General features: G+C 46.0%; 1 non-coding gene across 1 annotated transcript; it reads right to left on the minus strand.

Annotated features, from left to right (window-relative positions):
* Positions 1-1,785: 1,785 nt before the first annotated feature.
* Positions 1,786-1,914, minus strand: LOC125117132 (small nucleolar RNA SNORA25). Its single transcript, XR_007132497.1, has one exon. It is a non-coding gene; the product is annotated as a small nucleolar RNA SNORA25 (small nucleolar RNA).
* Positions 1,915-6,207: the final 4,293 nt, after the last annotated feature.

Raw genomic sequence — 6,207 nt, forward strand, 5'->3', positions numbered from 1 at the left:
CAATGTTGTCCCCCCCCCTACTTTTTGTTTCTTTTTACAGTTGCTCCTGTGGCATATAGAAGTTCCCAGGCTAGGGGTCGAATCTGAGATGCAGCTTCCAACCCACACCATAGCCACAGCAACGCGACATCCAAGCCACGTCTGCAACCCATGCTGCAGCTCATGGCAATGCTGGATCCTTAACCCACTGAGTGAGGCCAAGGATGGAACCCGCATCCTCACAGACACTATGTCAGGTTCTTAACCCACTGAGCCACAACGGGAACTCCTGATTGTGGTCTTCATGTGTTTGGCTTATGGTGGTATTTTCTTATTTGGTACTAGAATCTTCCCAATTCTTTTTTTTTTTTTTTGGTCTTTTTGTCTTTTTAGGGTCGCACCTGTGGCATGTGGAGGTTCCCAGGCTAGGGGTCAAATTGGTGCTGTAGCTGCTGGCCTACACCACAGCCACAGCAACGCCAGATCTGAGCTGCTTCTACGACCTACACCATAGCTCACGGCAACGCTGGATCCTTAACCCACTGAGTGAGGCCAGGGATCAAACCCGCAATCTCACGGTTCCTTGTCAGATTCATTTCCACTGCGCCACGATGGGAACTCCTAGAATCTTCCCAATTCTTAACAAGATGGGAAGTGACCATGAGAGTCTTTTGTACTCTTTTTTTTTTTTAACCATTAGAGATTAACACCTGCCCATGTGCCTCGTGTCATCTAACTTAGTAGTTACTAATTTTTCCTTTACCAAAAGGCCTGTGCTCCCAATGACCTGATCTTCTATGATGGCGTGTGGCTAATATTAACATAATTCTTGGCAGATAGTTTCAAAACACAAACACACTGAATCAACTTCTTTCAATTGTTAATACTTTAGGAATGAGCGAGAAGGGTTCTTTCCAAAGAAACTTATGCTAAAGCAAGAGAGAGCATCTTGAAATGAGTATTTGAAGTATTCATATTATTATATGATTTTGTTGCCAAAAATGATATAAATGATTCACTTCTAAAATTTATCATGTAGACACATTTCCCAAAATTGAAAATGGACTATTCTCATATGTCTGAAGTCTTTAAAATTAAGCATTTAAGTTTTTAATCCATTTGTTAAAACTCCAAAAAAAACCCTTCAGATTTGTTTTAAAGAACAATTGACTTGACATCAAAGAAAATAGAAATATATTAGCCAAATCTCAACAAAAACCTTTCATACATTTCATGGATAGTACAAAAATAATGAACATCATATTTTAGCAAAAGCAGCCCATGATCTTTTTTTTCCCCCATCAATGACAGACCATAAAACTAAAGATTGAAATAAACTGTATTTAAAAACTGAATTTCTATATTGCAGAATGACGCCTTAAGATTTAAAAAAAAAAACATTATGAAGCTTATTCAAGCATTTTTCTGTTGTTCTTTTTTTTTTTTTCCTCTTTTGTCTTTTTGTTGTTGTTGTTGTTGTTGTTGCTATTTCTTGGGCCGCTCCCGCAGCATATGGAGGTTCCCAGGCTAGGGGTCGAATCAGAGCTGTAGCCATTGGCCTACGCCGGAGCCACAGCAACGCGGGATCCGAGCTGCATCTGCAACCTACACCACAGCTCACGGCAACGCCGGATCGTTAACCCACTGAGCAAGGGCAGGGACCGAACCCGCAACCTCATGGTTCCTAGTCGGATTCGTTAACCACTGCGCCACGACAGGAACTCCTGTTGTTCTTTTTAAACCTGGAAGGCGTTTATGCTTATTTTTATTTTCCCACATCACCAATCATGGATAGGAGTGGCTAAATCTTGTATCTCCATCAGGAAAACACAGTACCACTGAGTGACTCTTAACATCCTATGGAGAACTCAATCTTTAGCCACAGCATTAAGAGCTCCTGGATTTGGTCCCATTGGCCCTCTTCTGAAATGACCTGTTTTTGAACCATTAGCAAAACTGACAGCAAATATTTTAAGTGTTGTTTCATCATTACATCAAGATCATTAGTGTCTATTATATACATGCATATATTTGATAAGGCACATTACATGTTCTTATGCTTTTTCAAAATCACACAAAGAAACAAATCACATTGCGGGGACACCTGTTCAGGGTTTTCTTACTGCTGGAGCCCAGAATCTTACACTCTGGAGACGATATTGTGATCCAAGCTGCTATGTAACCTCCTAGGTCTCCCCACCCCCACCCTTGCACCACTCCAATCCGCGCTCCATCCCACAGCCCAACTCATCTGTTCAAATGTGGAAGACCCACAGCTAATGCCTCGTCTCCACTCCCGCTCTGGGTCACTTCCCTTCCATTAAGTTAGCAGGGCCTTTACACATGCTGTTCCCTCTGCCTGGAATGCTCCTCCCTCCCTGTCTGATGAAAGAGATCTGGAAAGGATTCTTGCTTCACTACTACCGTCCACACCCAGCTGCCACATGGTGCTGCCTTTGTGGGGTACAGCACAGCACAAGAGGTGTGAATCTGGAGTTCCCTTCGTGGCTCAGTGGTTAAGGTTAACAAACCCGACTGGTATCCATGAGGATACAGGTTCAATCCCTGGCCTCCCTCAGTGGGTTAAGAATCTGGCATTGCCATGAGCTGTGGTATAAGTCACAGATGTGGCTCAGATCCCGCATTGCTGTGGCTGTGGCGTAGGCCTGCAGCTGTAGCTCCAATTAGACCCCTAGCCTGGGAACCTCCATATGCCATGGGTGTGGCCCTAAAAAAATTGCAAAAACAACCAAAAAAGTGTGAATCCATGGTGCACTGAGGCTCTGGACCCTACCAAAGTGGTGGAGGGACCCTAGGTGGGGACCCTAGCCTCAGTCCCACGCTGAGCCATGGTTTTCTGAACACAGCCACGCTGTCAACACTCCAACCTTAGAGGTTTTATCTATCAACATAAAGCCCAGCATAGTGCCTGGCATAGCCAAAAAAATGTTCACTCAATATTTGTTGAATAAATCAATCCCTTCGTGAAGAAGTTGGGTCCAGAAGGGCTTTGATCATCAGCTATGTGCTTTGTCAAAACATCCTTCCCCCTGCAACAGGTGCGGGCCCCCAAACTTGGCACCTTTTTCCTTAATTATAGGTTATAATTCCAGAGTAGTGGAGGTCGACTAGCCTTTGCAAAATCAATAGAGCCATGTAAGTAACTCTCAGCTGTCTAAACATCAGTTATTTTATTTTTTTAATAGATATATTTTTTTAAATTTTAGCGCCACACCTGCAGTGTATGGAAGTTCGCAGGCTAGGCGTTGAATCAAAGCCGCAGCTGCCAACCTACACCACAGTCACAGCAACATGGGATCTGCATTTGCAACCAGCACCACATCTCATGCAATGCTGGATCATTAACCCACTGAGCGAGGCCAAGGGTTGAACCCGCGTCCTCATGGATACTAGTCAGGTTCATTTCCACTGAGCCATGATGGGAACTCCAAAACATCAGTTTTCCTTGGAGGACACTTTGTCCTGATACTTTAAAGCTGAACTCAGCCCCCAGGGGTTGGCATGGGGGTGCAGATCCTTAGGGGAAACAGCTGTCAGACCCATGTGACTGCCCAGTCCTGTGCAGACAGTGGCCTGAAGGGTGTCATTCCGCTGGGTCAGTCCACAGATGCACTTGTCCTCAATGGGGGAGACACGAGGCCTTCTTAGCTCTGAGGCTCCCTAGCAGATCCCAAAGTGGCTTTTGAGAGAAGCAGAAAGGTATAGAGACACGAACAGAACAGCAGCCACCAGGAGAACAAGTTAAAGACTCTTCTGCCATCAGGAAATTTAGCGCAATGACAAGCCAGGTGCAGGCACCGGGCAGACTGGACTGCAGCCCCATGATCTTCTCAATCCCAAGGGTTTATCAAGGTGGAAAGTAAAGACTTGGCTGACCTTGCAGAGAGAAGAGATGACAGTGCTGAGAGGGTTTTCCTGCCACCTTGGGGATTGCGGGCAGGGCAGGTCCGGTGGCCATGTGCCCAGAGCGGGTCCAGAGGCAGGAGGGATAAAAATCAGTGGGTCAGTGGAATTCTAGAAAACCTGGGAAGATGAAGGACCTGGCTAGAGAAGCAAGCCTCTCCCAAGGTCTTTAGGATCATGCTGGGGATGGAGTAAAGAAACTGCCACTGGCTGTGGACGAGATGAAAGCTTGAGCTTGGGGCTGGCCAGGAATTGGTTTTTCTCTCTGTAACAGGCTCTCCATGCCTGCTAGTCCCACGATGGAGTGTTTTCTGTTCATTTAACTTCTAAATAGAGCTATGTGGAGAGATTTCTTTTTCTTTTTCGGTAGTTTGCGTATCCCCAGGAGGGCTTGGAATGGAAAGGAAATGTGCCAAATGGCAAAACTCCATAAAACTAATTACCTGGGAAATTTTTGTGTGGAAAAGGCATTGTGATACAGGTGTTCCATGCCATTTATAAGTTAGGACAAGCCCTGCGCTGATGAGCCATAAATGAAAATATGGAATATGCAATGTCTATTAGGCTGCAGCCACGCCGTCTGCATCACTTGTTAAATGTACGCTCAACGCATGAGTGCCGCCAGCCACGGTGATTAGACAGCCAGCCCCACCTCTGCTCAGTGCTGGGGCACTGCTCTCCTTTCAGGGTGCATTTTTTTTCTGTCTTTTTAGGGCCGCATCTATAGCCTATGGAAGTTTCCAAGCTAGGGGTCGAATTGGAGCTGCAGCTGCCTGCCTACACCACAGCCACAACAATGTCAGATCTGAGCTGCATCTGTGACCTACACTGCAGCTTGGGGCAACACCGGGTCCTTAACCCACTGAGCAAGGCAAGGGATTGAACCTGCATCCTCTTGGATTCTAGTCAGATTCTTAACCAGCTGAGCTGCAATGGGAACTCCTTTCATGGGGTATTCTGATTTGGGTCCAAAGCTGGACCTCACCTGCCACGTTCCAGTCTGGCTTCTGGCCACTCTATAATAGAATCCCAGGCTGACCAGGTTCTCCAGCATGGACTCTATAAATTCTCTCCTCCCTCTCCGTGAAGATGGGCCCACAGAATCAATTAAAGCAATGATATAAATGCCTTATAATAAATGTAAGTATATATTCCCCAGAAGGGATGAGATAAATGCTAGATACTAAACATAAAGATCTAGGGAGTTCCCATCGTGGCTCAGTGGTTAATGAATCCGACTAAGAACCATGAGGTTTCAGGTTTGATCCCTGGCCTTGCTCAGCGGGTTGGGGATCCAGTGTTGCCGTGAGCTGTGGTGTAGGTTGCAGATGCAGCTCAGATCCTGCGTTGCTGTGGCTCTGGTGAAGGTCGATGGCTACAGCTCTGATTCGACCCCTACCTAGCCTGGGAACCTCCGTATGCTGCGGAAGTGGCCCAAGAAATGGCAAAAAGACAAAAAAAAAATCTATTAGCCATAAGAAGAGACATATGAACACATATTGAAATAAACCTAAACACATCCTCCTGCAGCCGCATGCTCACCCGATGCCCTTGCTCCTGATCTCACTAAAGCAGAAAGAAGAGGCCTTCTCCAAGTGCCACCATCACACATACAAAACTACAGGCATCAAATCATTTGGCCTTCCTGCCTACACTCTGTCTATGGCTGGATGGACTCCAAGCTATGCCTAATGGCTCTACTTGAGCACAACGCTCATCCTTTCTCACAGATTTGGCATTGTTTCAGCATTCTCCTCCTTTCTCTCTTATGCCATCAAATTGCTTCCTCTCTACTATAAATTGCTTCCTCTCTACTATAAATTTTATTCCCACAAGGCATATATGTTAGACACATCCTCAGGTGACTCACCCAGTGAGTTACTTTCTTGGGTAATCCCTACCCATTAAGCACAGGCAAAATCTGTTTTTTTTTTTTTTTGTCTTTTTAGGGCCGCATCTGCAGCATATAGAAGTTCCCAGACTAGGGGTTGAATCAGAGCTGCAGCTGCAGGCCTATGCCACAGCCACAGCAACGTCAGATCCGAGCCACATCTGCGATCTACACTGCAGCTCACAGCAACGCCAGTCCTTAACCCTCTGAGTGAGGCCAGGGAACCTGCATCCTCATGGATCCTAGTTGGGTTCGTTAACTGCTGAGCCATGACAGGAACTCCCAAAAATCTGTGATTTGATTCCAGTCCATTGGATAGGACAGAGGTCGGGGGTGGGGGGTAGCTCCCTGGATCATATTATGCTATCTGGCAAAGATGAAAGGATCTTGCAGATGTAACTGAGTTCCCTACT

This window comes from Phacochoerus africanus, chromosome 15 (genome assembly GCF_016906955.1).
Source record: "Phacochoerus africanus isolate WHEZ1 chromosome 15, ROS_Pafr_v1, whole genome shotgun sequence".
Lineage (NCBI taxonomy): Eukaryota > Metazoa > Chordata > Mammalia > Artiodactyla > Suidae > Phacochoerus > Phacochoerus africanus.